Source organism: Pinus tabuliformis, chromosome 7 (assembly GCF_031772625.1).
Source record: "Pinus tabuliformis cultivar Carrire ecotype Pingquan chromosome 7, CPIR1, whole genome shotgun sequence".
Lineage (NCBI taxonomy): Eukaryota > Viridiplantae > Streptophyta > Pinopsida > Pinales > Pinaceae > Pinus > Pinus tabuliformis.
In genome coordinates, this window is record NC_142293.1 from 276,718,947 (window position 1) to 276,739,145 (window position 20,199).

At 29.3% G+C, this 20,199-nt stretch overlaps 1 long non-coding RNA gene across 11 annotated transcripts; it reads left to right on the top strand.

The window, feature by feature from the left end:
- Positions 1–597: 597 nt before the first annotated feature.
- Positions 598–12,787, top strand: LOC149246952 (uncharacterized). 11 transcript variants are annotated; one of them, XR_016266573.1, is made up of 8 exons: positions 602–1,116; positions 1,284–1,427; positions 1,633–1,743; positions 2,133–2,206; positions 2,447–2,535; positions 12,238–12,314; positions 12,421–12,469; positions 12,616–12,787. It is a non-coding gene; the product is annotated as an uncharacterized LOC149246952 (long non-coding RNA). The 11 variants fall into 11 exon arrangements; XR_016266574.1 differs by having other exon boundaries at positions 1,330–1,427; XR_016266576.1 differs by having other exon boundaries at positions 602–996; positions 1,050–1,427.
- The last annotated feature ends 7,412 nt before the right edge of the window (positions 12,788–20,199 follow it).

Here is a 20,199-nt window from a genome sequence, read left to right on the forward strand (position 1 = left end):
TGTGCATAGAAGTTTTAATCACTAATAATTCTTCATACAAATTTTCTTCCTCAATTCTCTATTTTAAAATAATTCTCTCATCTTAAAATATAATTTATTTATATCTATAATATATTTTCATATCAATCTAATTTATTTATATCTATAATATATTTTATTTCGATAATGACAGTGTTTTTTTAATTAATATTATAAAATATAATATTTTAACTATTTTTTCTTTTAAAATTGATATCACATTTTTAATACAATTATAAAAAATATATATTTTAATTAGTGATTCATCGTTACGGTTTCTCGTAATAAAACTGTGTTATAAACGATCTTTTTTAAAAATACGTAACGGGTCATTTTTTTAATTTTAAAGACCGAACTTGAAACAGGTGGCATTTTAATTTTTTTTTTAAAGAGGTGACGTCATTTTTAAAGACCCAACTTGAAATTATGTTTAACTATGTCTTTCAAATCCACGTCACTTTCAAATCAAAATAAAACTGTCTTTCCAAATCCACGTCACTTGCTCGCATACAATTCGATGCAGGAAGCAACTCGTAACTTACTTGATCATATTCCACGTCATTTACTCGACCATATTAGCTTGTATGCCGATTTCAAAATTTAATACTCTACGGCTACATTGGGCTCCGTGCGCAGCGGTTAATAATCTCTACGGCTACATTGGGCTCTGTGCGCAGCTGGCGGATTTGAAAGGGAAAAACAAGAATGCATTTCAAATCCGATATATCATTATTACATTTAGACGGCAAAAGAAAGGGAAATCGCACTAGCAAGCTTGGCCGACAGATACAGGAAGAAGAGTGGCCAGTATCGGCTTTCATGGCTGGGAGTTGGTGGGCAAGCTACGTTTCATGGCTGGGAGATGGTGTAGAGTATCTGCGTTTCGATTGGCTGCTAAGTGGAGAAGGAGATTGGAGAAGGGCTGAGGAAATTAGGTCGTAGATAGAGTAGAACATATTTTGGGTTTGTTGGAGAAGGGTTGAAGAAATTAGCTAGCAGAGTGGAACAGATTTTGGGTTTGTTGGAGAAAGGTTGAAGAAATTAGCTAGCAGAGTGGAACAGATTTTGGGTTTGTTGGAGAAAGGTTGAAGAAATTAGGTAGTAGAGTAGAATTTTGTGTTTTAGAATTTGGATTTTAATACTGTGTTTTCTTTTCTTTTTGAGCATGGCCATGCTTATTTGTTTATACTTTGAATTTTGCCTATGCATTTTAGTTTTTTATTTATTTATTTTGTTTTTGTTTTGAAAATCTTTTGTTCCTCTAGATTGGGTTGTTTGCTGCTTATTTGGTTCTGCGTTCTGGCTTGAGAGGTGAATTGGTTGGTTGGGGATTAAGAGGGTTGATTGGGAGAGTGAGGCTGCCAAGAATATAAGACGGGATGACTGATTTAATGGTGAAAATTGAGAAGGTATATATTATTTTATTTGTTATATAAAAGTTTTGATGGTAATAGGTTATTATCTGAATTTTTAAATCACTATGTATTGAATTTTTAAATCACTATCTATTGTATGTCATTGTCTACTGAATATATATGGGTATTTTGCAGAACATTTTATCCTGTTTGTTTGTTTTTTTTAAATAATTTTTGTTTGGTGGGTTAATTGTCCCAGTTCCCTTTTCAAGTGCAGAGGAAGGAAGAACTATACTACCAGGAAGGAAGAATTATACCACCAGTTAATAGTGGTGGAAAACACAGATGCTGTGTATTTTCTAGATTGCAGGTGAGCATTAACTTTTGGTTTCTCTCTTATCTAATTAATTTTTAATTAAATTTTAATGAGGAAAGTTAGGTGTACTTAATACGATTAGGGTTTACTTGCATATGCACCATGCATGCAAGGGTTGAGAAAATTTTCATAATCTTTCATGGGTTATTCAATGTCTCTGAATTTTATTTTTTGTACTGGTTATAGTAGGGTTTCATTATTGAGTATTATTTGTCAAAGTTCAATATATTGATGCTGAGTAGTGCAGCATAAAACCCTCTGATGCTTAAATCTAAAGAAGAATTTGGGGTTTCTAGAATTCTTCTTTTAGAAACTGTTTGTAGAACATTTTATCTTGTTGCTTTTTTTTTTATTAACTTGTCCTGTTTCCTCTTCAAGTGCAGAGGAAGGTAGAATTATATGATCAAGAAGGAAGAATTATACCACCACCACATGCTGTGTATTTTTTAGATTGCAGGTAGGCATTAACTTTTGTTCTCTCATATCTAATTGATTTTTAATGAGGGTAGGGTAGGCTTACTTAGCAAGCTTAGGGTTTAGATACAAACACACTGTGCATGTAAGGGTTCTTCCTTCAGGTAATAGTTCATTATCTGAATTTTTAAATCACAATGTAGCTCATGGATAGATTACTTTGTAGAACATTTTATCCTGTTTTTTTTTGGGTTAACTTGTGGAGTTTCCTCTTACTGTGCAGAGTATGGAAAAACTATACCATGAAGGGAGAATTAGAGCACGAGTTAATAGTGGTGGAAAACACACATGCTGTGTATTTTTAGATTGAAGGTGAGCATTAACTTTTGGTTTCTGTTAATATCTAAACAATTTTTAATGAGGGAAAGATGTAATTATTCAGTTTACTGTTTAGATACATACTGGTGTGGAGAAATTTCGTAGTCTTCGATTTTTTTTTGGGTTATTCAATGTCTTTAGATTTTATTTTCTGTAATGGTTATCATAGGGTTTTATTCTTGAGTATTGTTTATCAAATTTCAATATAAAACCCTCTGGTGCTTAAATCTGAAGAAGAATTTGGGATTTCTAGAATTTTTCTTTTAGGAATTGTTAACATATGTTTAATATGTGAGTAAAATTTAATTTCAATTTTATTATAATTATTTTCCTCCCTGCATGTTGCAAATAAATTTTGGTCAGTGAATGTTTTTTTATCCACAGATTTTATGTTTTGTACTAGTTGTCATAGGGTTTTATTCTTGAGTATTGTTTGTCAAAGTTCAATATATTGATGTTGAGTAGTGCTATCAGAAGGCCCTCTGATGCATAAATTTGAAGAAGAATTTGGGGTTTCTAGAAATTTTCTTTTAGGAACTGTTTGCAATGTTTAATATGTGGGTAAAATTTTATTTCAATTTTATTATAATTTTCCTCACTGCATGTTGCAAACAGATTTTGGTTATTGGATGTTTTTTATTTAAGCTAGTGACCCACAGTCCAAGCCATGTTTGGCTTATAAACTAACATGGTTTGGGGTGAGATCATTAACCATTCAGTGACCTATAACAGTCAATTCGTGCTAGGATAAACCTTCTAATGCTGAAACCTAAAGAAAATTTTGGGTTTCCAGAATTTTCTTTTTAGTTACTATTTGTAGAAGTTCAATACTTGAGTTAAATTTTATTCCAGTTCTATTATAATTCTTTTATCTCCGACATTTTGCATATAGAATTTGGTCATTGGAGGTTCCCTATTTAGCTGAGGAACCCACAATCCATGCCATCTTGAACTTATAAAGTAACACACATTTGGGGTGAGATTATTAACCAATCAATGACCCACAACAATCATATTCATCAATCTCCATTTGTTATTTTTCTTAACCAGCTTGAACAAAGTGGCTTTAGGGATCATGGATAGACTTACTAGTCCGGGAGAAAAAGTGCTGGTATGCCATCTAAGATGGATGGAATGAGACCTGCCAGGTCACACTTGCATTAGATGGAAACACACCACCTATGCAAAAGCACATTGAAGCAAGACTTGTAGGAAGACATTTGGATTCAGCAAGACCCCATTATGTAAGCAAACACTTTGAATCAAGACCTATTTAGAAAATTATGGTTTCTCAAATGTGTCCTTACCTATCTAAGTGTAAGCAAGTAGCATGGGATGAACTAACAATAGGTGTGCTAGGGGGTGACCTAACCTAGATAAGGAAAGAAGGTTCAAATACTTGGCAGGGGTTAGCACCTCTGTTTAGTCTTACTCTAAGCAAATCCTAAGTATGCGATTTTTTCTAATGAGGAGTTCAGGGTAAGCTCATTCCTTTTATTTTACAGAACATTAACTCGAAGCAGATTCAGCTATCTTTGTCCAAAATCAATACCTAAGTTATGGTTTGGAAAAAGAAATATAGTTCCTACATTTTCCTTCATATTAAGTATGCTGTGAACATTTTTGTAGCCAAGGCCCATAAAAATGCCTTTTATATTTTTCAATTTAAGAGAGTACTACCCTAGTCTTTAAGCATTGCATTCCTTTGCATATTGATCTTATATGGACGGAACCCAACTCCTTGTGTTTCTAGTGTGTTTATTTATGTCAGTGACTGCTAAAATTGGAGAGTAAGAATGGAGTATCTTTTATCGATTGATAATCTTCCTTTAGGGACAGAAACAGTCGAGCCAAAGCAATTACTTATCTCCCAAACATAAGAAAATATTTGTAAAATTAAACAACTCCCAAACAACAATCCATTTCTCTCCATTCAACAATATTATAAGATTTACCAGTTCATTTTTAATTATCCAATTCCATTCATATATCTTATACCCATAACAAATTCCATCAATCTATTTTTGCTTAGAGCAATGTGAGGGTTTACCCATAAGGAAGTGCCTGGTTATCCATTAATGAGTTTGCTGAGAATGGGTAACTTAAGGACTTAACACTCCTAAAAGGTAAAAGGTTAGTGCATGAAAGAGTTTACCAAAAAGAATCCCCCTACATAGTCTTTTTACCTCCTCCTATAATATCCAACCATGGTAGATACCTCTCAGTCCATCTCTTGCTAAAGTGGAGAGAATGTAAAAAGGTTTGCACTCTTTGAACATTTTAATTCCACTATTTAAAATTTTGTGACCATAAAGTAACATAGGAGTCTTTAACATATAACATATGTATATAGGTAAGACAAAGAGTCCCTTCAATCTGTTCACAGTTATAATATAGGAGCCTAATGTATATAGGGTGCATTCAGTTAGATACCGTTAGTCTTTTAACTTTTTTTAATTGTTTTAAAATGTATCCTTAAACTTGCTTCAGGAATGAGCCAGTAAGGGACCTTAAAGGTGTCAGAAATCAATGGGTAAGGTAGAAATTTAATTCATCTAAAATGTATCTTTAAGGCTACTTCATGAATGAACCAGTAAGGGATCTTAAAGGTGTCAAAAGTCGACCAGTAAGGTAGAGCCAGAAATGAGCATGGATTTAGGTGGATGATGCAACCCAGTAATTAGTTGTAACTCACCATTTTGAACCTTTTTTTCCTTTAGCCTATCTTATGAGGTATCGTGAGTTAGTATTATGAGCCATCAAACCAAGCTGTTGGGGTTAGTTTTCTACTTTTTGTCCCTTCTGTTGGAGTTCTCCCTTCAACTAAGAGAAATAAGTGTAGAAAGTAGAATGGCAATGAAAATGATCAACCCATGAAGCTATGATCAAGAGGGGTATTCTGGATTGGGGAGGAAAGGGTGCAAGAGCATCAGGCACATTCAGATGAACCTGGCATTCTTGTTAGTTGGATGCCAATGGTGAGAAGATTTTTATTGAGATGATCACCTACCATGCACCCAATAATTAGGAATGGTGGGTTGACACATCGCTGTTAACCCATAACAGACCCAATTCACTGCCTTCTTAAAAATATAGATTTCGGTATTAGATATGTGCAATTCTTATTAAAAAATCAGATTGCCTGAAAATGTTTACCCATTGCCCTAGTCTTGGTTCCTTTTCTAGTTTTGTAGCAAATAAACAACCCTCTCATCTTTTGCATATTCAGCTAATAATTTTTTTTGCGGCCCAGTTCTACCTTAGATATGGCACATAGCTCAGATAACATAGCTAAGAAATCAGCTGAAGCATTATTTATGCACTTATATTGAATTTCAAAGTAAAAACCTTGTAGTTGACTTTCCAACTTCACCAAAATTCCACTAGGAAAATGAATACTCCAAAGTTTCATGCTCCATTTGGATTTTGAGGCGTTGTCGCAATAAATATGGCTTGAATTTTACTATAACATTCATAAGGGTCAACATTTCCTTATCATAGATGCATAACAACTGCTCCTTGTCAGTCAATTTCTACTTTGAAAAGCTATAGGCTGCTGATTTGCATGACCATAGTGTTCATGTCAGTGCTCAAAGCATCATATTTCACTTAAAAAGTCTGAGAAATTTGGAAGTGCAAATACAGGGCTGGGCCTTTTTCATGCGTCAGTAGCCCCCTCTACAGTCCCCATCCATTTAAATTGATTCTTATTGGTAAGATCAGTGAGGTTTGTCATGATGCTTCCAAAGCCCTTGACAGAACTTCCTATATAAATTGCATATTCTATCAAGTTCTCTCAACTGAGCCACATTCTTGGGAGTTGGCCACTCAAGAAACAAAGAGTGAAATTCAAAAAATAAAGAGTGAAACAGAGCCAGCCCTGGATGATTGAGAAAATTGTCAGGCCTCAGCTTCTTTGATCACCATTTGATAGGAAGCAAAACTAAATGATTTTCATTCTAAATATTTTGTGTTCTTTGCCACAATGATGCTGGGATAAATGGAAATACACTGAGAATTAATTTAGAAAAAAATAAGTTAGCAATGAAGCTATATAGTTTCACCTTGTGTACAAGTATTTAACAGATGCCAGCTTGAGTGTTACAGTTTGCATAGATAAGAAGGGACCCCTTCTGCAGCCTCCATCCATTTGAATCCATCCTTATTGGTAAGATTGGTTAGGTGTGCCATGATGCTTCCAAAACCCTTGACAAGACTCCCTACATAAATCACATATTCTGTTAATTTCTCTCAACCGAGTCACATTCCTGGGAGTTGGCTAGTCAAGGATTAAGGAGTGAAATTTAAGAAATAAAGAGTGAAACAAAAAATTGTTAGGCTTCAGGTTCATTGGTCACAATTTTATAGGAAGCAAAACTAACTGTTTTTCATTTTAAGTATCTTGTGTCCTTCGCCACAATAATGTTGTGTTAAGTGGAAATATACTGAGAAAATCAATTGTAGACAAACTTAAGTTACTAATGAAGTCATTCAGTTTTGTTTTCTGTTACACGTATTTGATAGATGCCTGAATGAGTGTTATAGTTTGCATAGATAAGAAGGGAGACCTTCTGCAGCCTCCATCTATTTGAATCGATCCTTATTGGTAAGATTGGTTAGGTGTGCCCATGATGCTTCCAAAACCCTTGACAGACTCCCTATATAAATTGCATATTCTGTTAAGTTCTCTCAACCTAGTCACATTCCTGGGAGTTGGCTAGTCAAGGATTAAGGAGTGAAATTTAAGAAATAAAGAGTGAAACAAAGCCAGCCCTGGATGATTGAAAAACTTGTTAGGCTTCAGATTCATTGGTCACAATTTTATAGGAAGCAAAACTAACAGGTTTTTCATTTTAAGTATCTTGTGTCCTTTGCCACAATAATGTTGTGTTAAGTGGAAACATACTGAGAAAATCAATTGTAGACAAACCTAAGTTACTAATGAAGTCATTCAGTTTCATTTTCTGTTACAAGTATTTGATAGATGACTGCTTGAGTGTTATAGTTTGCATAGACAAGAAGGTAGCCCCTTTGCAGCCTGCATACATTTAAATCTATTCTTATTGGTAAGATCAGTGAGGTGGGCCATGATGCTTCTAAAACCCTTGACAAACTTCCTATATAGATTGCATATTCTATTAAGTTCTCTCAACTGAGTCACATTCTTTGAAATAAAGAGTGAATCAGAGCAAGCCCTGGATGATTGAGAAAATTGTCAGGCTTCAGATTCCTTGATCACAATTTGATAGGAAGCATAACTAGCTATTTTCACAAGGTTGGGATAAATGGAAAGATACTGAGAGAATCAATTGTAGACGAACTTAAGTTACTAATGAAGTCATTCAGTTTCACTTTCTGTTACAAGTATTTGATAGATGCCTGCTTGAGTGTTGCAGTTTGCATAGATAAGAAGGTAGCCCCTTTGAAGGGTCCACCCATTTAAGTTGATCCTTGTTGGTAAAATCAGTGAGGTGTGCCATGATGCTTCCAAAACCCTCGACAAAATCAGTGACCATTTTGGCATCCACAAAAATGAAATTTTAAAGGCAGGACAATTATTCCAATTAAATGGACATTGGTTAAAACTTAAACCACATTAACACAAGATGTCAAGTAAATTCAGAACTTTGAAGCCAAAACACAATCACTGAGAATGAAGACCTAACTTGCCACTTTCTATTACTTCAATAATTTCGCCTTACATAAACTAGATCTGGAGAAGAAATCTGTAACTGTGAACCTCGATGAACTGTAATTCAAATTTGAGTACTAAAACCTAGATGAAAAAACTGAGAGCTGTGAACTAGACAGAGATAGAATTAAGTAACATAACATCATATGTACTATGTCTTCTATATATATAGCCCCTCTTTCTTCTTGGACACATACTAGCCTTAACAAAATAAACCAGATTTGGAGAAGAAATCTATAACTGTGAACCTCAATGAACTGTAATTCAAATTTGAGTGCTAAAACCTAGATGAAACTGAGAGCTGTGAACTAGATCTGGAGAAGAAATCTGTAACTGTGAACCTCACTAAACTGTAATTCAAATTTGAGTGCTAAAACCTAGATGAAACTGAGAGCTATGAACTAGACAGAGATAGAATTAAGTAACACACATGATATGTACTAGGGCAGGGGTACTCCACCGACCGGATTGGAGTTCTTATACATGTGAACAGGTTTGTCTCCATCTGGATTAAAGACCCGCGTCAAATCAACAGTCTCATCTCCGTGGGTGTAGCCAAAAAGCTCAATGCTATATAAATTGCATATTCTGTAAAGTTCTCTCAACTGAGTCACATTCTTGGAAGTTGGCCAGTCAAGGAAGGAGTGAAATTCAAGAAATAAGGAGTGAAACAGAGCCCGCTCTGGATGGTTGAGAAAATTGTCAGGCTTCAGGTTCCTTAATCATAATTTGATAGGAAGCAAAGCTAATGGTTTTCTTTTCTAAGTATCTTGCGTCTCTTGCCACAATAATGTTGGGATAAATGGAAATATTTTGGGAGAATCAATTTTAGACGAACTTAAGTTACTAATGAAGTCATTCGTTTTCACCTTTTGTTACAAGTATTTGAAAGATGCTTGCTTGAGTGTTACAGTTTGCATTGATAAAACGGTAGTCCCTTTGCAGCGGCCATCCATTAATTGAGATACTTATTGGTCAGTGAGGTGTGCTATGATGCTTCCAAAACCCTTGACAGTATAAATTGCATATTCTATTAAGTTCTCTCAAGTGAGTCACATTCTTGGGAGTTGGCCAGTCAAGTAAGGAGTAAAATTCAGGAAATAAGGAGTGAAACCGAACCAGCCCTGGATGACAGAAAATTGTCAGGCTTCAGGGACCTTCATCACAATTTAATAGGAAGCAAAACTAACAGTTTTTCATTCTAAATATCTTGTGTCCTTTGTCACAATGATGTTGGGATAAGTGGAAATCCACACAGAGAATCAATTGTAGATAAACTTGAGTTACTAATGAAGTCATTTAGCTTCACCTTCTGTTAATGCCTGCTTGAGTGTTAGAGTTTGCCGTGTAGAATGGGCCTTTTTTTGGTCATAGTAATTCCTTTGATTATTCAGATCTTCAGTCTGATGCTCTCCAAACTGAGCTATCACACTAAGGGGGGATTTTACTAGGCACTATATGGTGCATGTCCAATAATTCTTTTACTGCTCTTTCTCTGTCATCTTTAACTTAAGATACATGTAGGGTGAACATTCTACTGTTCCAGGGACCCAAAAATATATTTCTACTGTTCTTCATGGTAAATAGCACATCTCCTCTGATGCATATTCACTTTATTCATCCTGTATAGTTCAACAATGAGTATATCTTTGAATGTGGTTGGTAATACCAATAGCACATCTCCTCTGATGCATATTCACTTTATTCATCCTGTATAGTTCAACAATGAGTATATCTTTGAATGTGGTTGGTAATACCAATTGCACGTCTTCTGATGCATATTCATCGTATTCATCCTTTATAAATGAACAATGAGTATATATTTGAATGTGTTTGCTTTTCATATAAGCAAATTCATCAACTCCTTTGGACTTTGATAGCTTGTGGGATGGTCACGGAGGAAAGAAATTGAGACCCATCATCACAGTTGTTGAAACCCGTCATGGCCAGTATCGGTTAGTTTAGAAAAAGTATTGGATCCTGATCAAATAAAAATAGGTCAATTGTTGCACCATATGTAAAGAGTTACTTCACTGAGTGAGTTCTGTGAGTGATGAAACGGAACCAGCCCTGGATGACAGAAAATTGTCAGGCTTCAGGTTCTTTTATCACAATTGGATAGGAAGCAAAACTAACAGTTTTTCATTCTAAATATCTTGTGTCCTTTGCCACAACGATGATGGGATAAATGGAAATACACAGAATCAATTGTAAAGAAACGTTAGTTACTAATGAAGTCATTCCACTTCACCTTCTGTTAAAAGTATTTGACAGATGCCTGCTTGAGTGTTACAGTTTGCCATGTAAAATGAACTCTTTTTTTTGTCATAGTAATTCCTTGGATTCTTCAGATCTTCAGTCTGATGCTCTCCAAACTGAGCTGTCACACTACTGGATAGGCAAATGGGCTTTTTACTAGGCACTATATGATATATGTCCATGTCAAGTAATTTTTTTACTGCCCTTTCTCTGTCATCTATAACTTAAAGATACATGTAAGGCGAACATTCTACTGTTCCAGGGACCCAAAAATATACTTCACCTGTTCTTCATGGTAAAAATTGCACATGTCTTCTGACGCATATTCACTATATTCATCCTATATAAATCAACAATCAGTATATCTGCATATTCACTCTATTCATCCTGTATAAATCAACAATGAGTATATCTTTGAATGTGGTTGGTAAATTGCACATATCTTCTGATGCATATTCACTATATTCATCCTGTATAAATCAAACGAGTATATATTTGAATGTGGTTGCTTTTCATGTAAGCAAATTCATCATGCATAAAGCAACTCCTCTGGACATTGATAGCTTGTGGGATGGTCATGGAGGAAAGCGATTGAAACACATCACAGATGTTGAAACCCTTCATGACCTGTATCAGTTGGTTTAGAAACAGTATTGGACCCTGATGTACCAGATGTACATCGCTATTCAATTGTTGTCAATTGAATGGATGTACATCGCTATTAATTAAAAAGAGACTGATTTCAGCATGTCTTGCGATGTGGGGCCTCGATCACTGTCCCATCAGTTTATGTGTTACTACCCTAATGATTCGAAGAGAGACTGATTTCAGCATGTCTTGCGATGTGGGGCCTCGATCACTGTCCCATCAGTTTATGTGTTACTACCCTAATGATTCGAAGAGTTACTTCCCTGAGTGACTTCTGTGAGAGCGATGACCTCTCATCGGAGAGTCTGGAATACCTTTTTGATAGTTTATGTTTTTAAAACCAATTCATTATGCCTATCCAGATCGATATATATACCCAGTCGGAGAGTCTGGAATACCTTTTTGATAGTTTATGTTTTTAAAACCAATTCATTGTGCGTATCTAGATCGTTTTATATATACCCAGATGCTCTTCGCGTGGATTCTGTTGTTTACCTTGGTTTTGAATTAGTGAATCTTTATCCAGATACAGAGGTGTGTAAACCGCTTAAATGGCCACATTAACCCCCGAATAGGGTTTTAGGCGGTGGCTTCCTCCATTGATGTCGACGGGATTCGTTTCGGTCTTCATTAAGAACTCTCAGCCAATTGGATTTTCCCGTAGACAGGAATTCTGGTCATGATTTCTTAAGATAGTAATATCATTAGGCAAGGATTTTCATTTGATAGCACTTTCAATACCTCGATACAAAATAAAATGATAATAACATTTACAACATTTACATTTACAGGTCTATGATAATAACATTTACAACATTTACATTTACAGGTCTTTCTTGAAACTTGAAATGCTTTAAGAAGAAGAGATGGGATGGGTTGCTTAGGTTTTCTATTTAGTTTACCTTAGGGTAGCCTAGATATTGTTTCTGTAATTTATGACTATTTACTTCATACCTGAAATTTACAATGAATTAATTTTTATTATATATAATAGTTATTTGACTGGGAATGATAGTTAATTATTGTTTTTTGTTTTTATTATTATTTTTAGTAAATTTGTAATCAAAAATTTGTTTTACCATCTTCTTATGAAACAGGTGTTAAACAATTGGATGGGGTGAGGGCTTTTGACCAAAAGTCATAGAAGATGATGGAATTGTCTTCCCAATTTCATGTGAGATTATTATAATATTTATAATAGATTAATTTTTATTATTTATAATATTTATTTATTTTGAAATAGATGTTGAAAAATATTTAACTAATTGTTTTTTTTCAAGTTTGTTAAACAGATGCAGACTGTTGTGACAGAAAGCAATATATGAGAAGGTAGATTAAATTTTCTCCCAATTTTGTGAGATTTTTTTTCCTGCAATTTAAGGGGAGTGGAAAACTATTTTTTTATTGTTTTTGTTATTTATTATTTTAAAATAGAAATATTATTAAAACTTTAATTTTCTGATGGTATGAAACAGAGATCAATACAAGAAGAGCGGGCACAGCAGCAAGATGGGAAGTGCTTCACAAAGGCTCAAACTCTGTCAAATAATCACATATTAGGTGTAATTGTAAATTGTATTATGATTTTTGATGTACTCTCACAAACTATACTTTAATATATAATCAGATTTTTTTTTTGAGAGGGGCTAGACCCTTCTCACAACCTCCAAGATAGCTTTGGCCAAAGCTATCTTGGAGGAGTCTCTTTCTGGAGTTTTGTTTATTTATTTATTTTTTTTCCAATTTTTTTGTTTTATTTATAATTATAACTTTTTTTTTTCTTTGTAATAAAATATGTGTTTGATTTTATAATTTATTCCAGTGATATAATGATGTTTTGTTTATAATTGTTTAATTAATTAATATTTTTAAAATGAAAAAAAAATAAAACTTCATATATTTTAAATTTTATTGAGCATATTCACATTTTTTTTCACATTCACATTGCTTTTGCATGACACTTACATATAATAACCTCAAATGATTTAATAAAAACTGAACTCATAAAATTATATTATTTCTAATTTTGTTTCAGGTTTACAATTCTTTCACTTTCACTTGATACCTCTATATAAGAAAACATATAATTTAGTAGAAATGAACTCAAAATTATATTGCACAATTCTTTCACTTGATATCCTTATATGACAACCATAAATGATTTAGTAAACATTCACAATTCTTTCAGAAAAATAAACTACATTTAAAAATGTTGATTCAAGATAAACTGCTATATTTAAAATTTTGTTATCTAATAAAAAATAATATTTAAAATTTATATTAAATAAGAGACTAAATTTTTATATTTATTTGTGTTGTGTTGTGTTGTATTGTGTTATGTGTTGTGTTGTATTGTATTGTATTGTGTTATGTGTTGTGTTGTGTTGTATTGTGTTATGTGTTGTGTTTGTGTATATATGATTATACACACATGACATTGCTTAATATGATGTATTTTGTATTTTAAAGTTATGAAGATTTAATAAATATTAGTTTCAAAAGTATTTGTACAGTTGTATTATCTTGTGTTATCTCATATGCATAAATTTGTATTTTTTATAAGCACATATATGGTTTTCAACTTTACATTTTATTATTGTACATTGAAATTTGTGCAATCTCATATAGTTACAAATAATTAATTCTTCATAAATTTGTATTTTTATAAACACATATAAAGTTTTCAACTTCACATTTTTTTAAAATTGTACATTTAAATTTGTGTGATCCTAGTATAGTTACAAATACTTAATTCTTCATAAATGTGTATGATTTAGTAAAATTCACATTCACATTGCTTTTGCACGACACTTACATGTAATAACCTCAAATGATTTAATAAAAACTGAACTCATAAAATTATATTATTTCTAATTTTGTTTCAGGTTTACAATTCTTTAAATTTCACTTGATACCTCTATATAAGAAAACATATAATTTAGTAGAAATGAACTCAAAATTATATTGCACAATTCTTTCACTTGATATCCTTATATGACAACCATAAATGATTTAGTAAACATTCACAATTCTTTCAGAAAAATAAACTACATTTAAAAATGTTGATTCAAGATAAACTGCTATATTTAAAATTTTGTTATCTAATAAAAAATAATATTTAAAATTTATATTAAATAAGAGACTAAATTTTTATATTATTTGTGTTGATTCAAGTTGTATATTTAAAATTTTGTTATCTAATTAATATTTAAAATTTATATTGAGACTATTTTATATTTATTTGTGTTGTGTTGTGTTGTATTGTGTTATGTGTTGTGTTGTATTGTATTGTATTGTGTTATGTGTTGTGTTGTGTTGTATTGTGTTATGTGTTGTGTTTGTGTATATATGATTATACACACATGACATTGCTTAATATGATGTATTTTGTATTTTAAAGTTATGAAGATTTAATAAATATTAGTTTCAAAAGTATTTGTACAGTTGTATTATCTTGTGTTATCTCATATGCATAAATTTGTATTTTTTATAAGCACATATATGGTTTTCAACTTTACATTTTAAAATTGTACATTGAAATTTGTGCGATCTCATATAGTTACAAATAATTAATTCTTCATAAATTTGTATTTTTATAAACACATATAAAGTTTTCAACTTCACATTTTAAAATTGTACATTTAAATTTGTGTGATCCTAGTATAGTTACAAATACTTAATTCTTCATAAATGTGTATGATTTAGTAAAATTGAACTCATAAAATTAAGTTCTCACATTTTTCACATTCACAATTCTTTCATAAAAATAAACTACATTTAAAAATTCTGATTCAAGATCAACTTCCATATTTAAATTTTGTTATCTAATAAAAAATAATATTTAAAATTTATACAAATAAGAGACTAAATTTTTATATTTATTTATGTTGTGTTGTATTGTATTGTAATGTGATGTGTTGTGTTGTGTTATGTATTGTTTGTCTATATTTGATTATACACACTACATTGTGCTTAATATGATGTATTTTGTATTTTAAAGTTATGAAGATTTAATAAATATTAGTTTCAAAAGTATTTGTACAATTGTATTATCTTGTGTTATCTCATATGCATAAATTTGTATTTTTTATAAGCACATATATGGTTTTCAACTTTACATTTTAAAATTGTACATTGAAATTTGTGTGATCTCATATAGTTACAAATAATTAATTCTTCATAAATTTGTATTTTTATATCCACATATATAGTTTTCAACTTTACATTTTAAAATGTACATTTAAATTTGTTTAAAAATTCTGATTCAAGATCAACTTCCATATTAAAATTTTGTTGTCTAATAAAAAATAATATTTAAAATTTATACAAATAAGAGACTAAATTTTTATATTATTTATGTTGTGTTGTATGATGTGATGTGATGTGATGTGATGTGTTGTGTTGTGTTGTGTTGTGTTATGTGTTGTTTGTGTATATATGATTATACACACATGACATTATGCTTAATATGTTGTATTTTGTATTTTAAAGTTATGAATATTTAATAAATATTAGTTCCAAAAATATTTTGTGTTATCCCATATATGCATAAATTTGTATTTTTTATAAACACATGTATGGGTTTCAACTTCACATTTTAAAATTGTACATTGAAATTTGAGTGATCTCATATAATTACAAATAATTAATTCTTTATAAATTTTTATTTTTATAAACACATAGTTTTCAACTTTACATTTTCAAATTGTACATTTAAATTTGTGTGATTTAGTTAAATTGAACTCATAAAATTACATTCTCACATTTTTTTCATATTCACAATTCTTTCAAACTTATATATGATTATACACACATGACATTATGCTTAATATGTTGTATTTTGTATTTTAAAGTTATGAATATTTAATAAATATTAGTTCCAAAAATATTTTGTGTTATGCCATATATGCATAAATTTGTATTTTTTATAAACACATGTATGGGTTTCAACTTTACATTTTAAAATTGTACATTGAAATTTGAGTGATCTCATATAATTACAAATAATTAATTCTTTATAAATTTGTATTTTTATAAACACATAGTTTTCAACTTTACATTTTCAAATTGTACATTTAAATTTGTGTGATTTAGTTAAATTGAACTCATAAAATTACATTCTCACATTTTTTTCATATTCACAATTCTTTCAAATACTTAATTCTTCATAAATTTGTATGATTTAGTAAAATTGAACTCATAAAATTACATTCTCACATTTTTTCACATTCACAATTTTTTCATAAAAATAAACTACATTTAAATATTTTGGTTTAAGAGAAACTTACATATTTAAAATCTTGTTATCTAATAAAAAATAATATTTAAAATTTATACAAATAAAAGACTAAATTTGTATATTTATTTATATTATATTGTATTGTAATTGTGTTGTGTTGTGTTATGTGTTGTTTGTGTATTAATATGATGTATTTTGTATTTTAAAGTTATGAAGATTTAATAAATATTAGTTTCAAAAATATTTGTACAATTGTATTATCTTGTGTTATCTCATGTGCATAAATTTGTGTGATCTCGTATAGTTACAAATGATTAATTCTTCATAAATTTGTATTTTTATAAACTCATATATAATTTTCAACTTTACATTTTAAAATTGTATATTTGAATTTGTGTGATCTCATATAGTTCATAAATTTGTATTTTTATAAACACGTAGCTTTTAACTTTATATTTTAAAATTGCACTTTTCAATCTCCTAGTATTTTTTATAGCAATAATTGAAATATAAAAATTTTTAATATGTATATCATCACACTATTGCCAAAATGTGGGAGGTGGGAAGTGAGAGCCTTTAAGCATTTTTTTTAGTGTTTTAATTTTATTTATTTTAATTTTCCAAATAATATTTTAATAATAAAAGTTGGATGTATGTAAGTGACATAGTAATGATATTTGATTTTCTATTTTTTTTAGTGTTTTAATTTTATTTATTTTAATTTTCCAAATAATATTTTAATAATAAAAGTTGGATGTATGTAAGTGAGTGACATAGTAATGATATTTGATTTTCTGTTTGTTTAAAATATAAAACTAGTTTTATTTTAAATTTGTGATTTAAAAACTAAAGATTTCAACTCACATTTTGTATTCAAAACTTTGATTCATTACATCTCATTGCAAAACTTTGATTCATCACATCTCATTGTTTTTATATCCAGAAACCACACTTTACAAAATAATGTTGATTTATAAAAAATATAATTAAAAATTTAAAAATTAAAGAAACTTAATACCGCTTTAAATTTACAGATTTATTTAAAAATTAACAAGGCTTCAAAATTTATATATTTATTTATGTTGTGTTGTGATGTATTATATGTTTGTGTGTATATGACAAAAAGCATACAAGGGTTTTTTTTTTAATCCAATAAACTACACTTAAAATTCAAGATTAACTTCCATATTTAAAATTTTGTTATCTAATAAAAAAATAATATTTAAAATTTATACAAATAAGAGACTAAATTTTTATATTTATTTATGTTGTGTTGTATTATGTGATGTGATGTGATATGCTTTATTGTATTGTAATGTGTCATGTGCTGTGTTGTGTTATGTGTTGTTTGTGTATATATGATTATACACACATGGCATTGTGCTTAATATGATGTATTTTGTATTTTAAAGTTATGAAGATTTAATAAATATTAGTTTCAAAAATATTTGTACAATTGTATTATCTTGTGTTATCTCATATGCATAAATTTATACAAATAAGAGACTAAATTTTTATATTTATTTATGTTGTGTTGTATTATGTGATGTGATGTGTTGTATTGTATTGTAATGTGATGTGTTGTGTTCTGTTATGTGTTGTTTGTGTATATATGATTATACACACATGACATTGTGCTTAATATGTTGTATTCTGTATTTTAAAGTTATGAATATTTAATAAATATTAGTTCCAAAAATATTTGTACAATTGTATTATCTTGTGTTATCTCATATGCATAAATTTGTATTTTTTATAAACACATGTATGGGTTTCAACTTTACATTTTAAAATTGTACATTGAAATTTGTGTGATCTCATATAGTTACAAATAATTAATTCTTCATAAATTTGTATTTTTATAACACATGTATAGTTTTCAACTTTAAATTTTAAAATTGTACATTTAAATTTGTGTGATTTAGTAAAATTGAACTCATAAAATGACATTCTCACATTTTTTTCATATTCACAATTCTTTCAAATACTTAACTCTTCATAAATTTGTATGATTTAGTAAATTGAACTCATAAAATTACATTCTCACATTTTTTCACATTCACAATTCTTTCATAAAAATAAACTACATTTAAAAATTCTGATTTAAGATAAACTTACATATTTAAAATCTTGTTATCTAATAAGAAATAATATTTAAAATTTATACAAACAAGAGACAAAATTTGTATATTTATTTATATTGTGTTGTATTGTAATTGTGTTGTGTTGTGTTATGTGTTGTTTGTGTATTAATATGATGTATTTTGTATTTTAAAGTTATGAAGATTTAATAACTATTAGTTTCAAAAATATTTGTACAATTGTATTATCTTGTGTTATCTCATGTGCATAAATTTGTATTTTTTATAAACATATCATATATGCTTTTCAACTTTACATTTTAAAATTGTACATTGAAATTTGTGTGATCTCATATAGTCACAAATGATTAATTCTTCATAAATTTGTATTTTTATAAACTCATATATAGTTTTCAACTTTACATTTTAAAATTGTACATTTGAATTTGTGTGATCTCATATAGTTCATAAATTTGTATTTTTATAAACACGTAGTTTTTAACTTTATATGTTAATATTGTACGTTTCAATCTCCTAGTATTTTTTATAGCAATAATTGAAATATAAAATTATTTAATATGTATATCATCACACTATTGCCAAAATGTGGGAGGTGGGAAGTGAGTGTCTTTGAGCATTTTTTTTAGTGTTTTAATTTTATTTATTTTAATTTTCCAAATAATATTTTAATAATAAAAGTTGGATGTATGTAAGTGACATAGTAATGATATTTGATTTTCTATTTGTTTAAAATATAAAACTAGTTTTATTTTAAATTTGTGATTTAAAAACTAAAGATTTCAACTCACATTTTGTATTCAAAACTTTGATTCATCACATCTCATTGTTTTTATATTCATATGATATTATATATATCCACAAACCACACTTTACAAAATAATGTTGATTTATAAAAAATATAATTAAAAATTTAAAAATTAAAAAAACTTAATACCACTTTAAATTTACAGATTTATTTAAAAATTAACAAGGCTTCAAAATTTATATATTTATTTATGTTGTGTTGTGATGTATTATATGTTTGTGTGTATATGACAAAAAGCATACAAGGTTTTTTTTTTTTTTTGCCAATAAACTACATTTAAAATTCAAGATTAACTTCCATATTTAAAATTTTGTTATCTAATAAAAAAATAATATTTAAAATTTATACAAATAAGAGACTAAATTTTTATATTTATTTATGTTGTGTTGTATTATGTGATGTGATGTGATATGTTTTATTGTATTGTAATGTGTCATGTGATGTGCTGTGTTGTGTTATGTGTTGTTTGTGTATATATGATTATACACACATGACATTGTGCTTAATATGATGTATTTTGTATTTTAAAGTTATGAAGATTTAATAAATATTAGTTTCAAAAATATTTGTACAATTGTATTATCTTGTGTTATCTCATATGCATAAATTTGTATGTTTTATAAACACATATATGGTTTTCAACTTTACATTTTAAAATTGTACATTGAAATTTGTGTGATCTCATATAGTTACAAATAATTAATTCTTCATAAATTTGTATTTTTATAAACACATACATAGTTTTCAATTTTACATTTTAAAATTGTACATTTAAATTTGTGTGATTTCATATAGTTACAAATACTTAATTCTTCATAAATTTGTATGATTTAGTAAAATTGAACTCATAAAATTACATTTTCACATTTTTTCACATTCACAATTCTTTCATAAAAATAAACTACATTTAAAA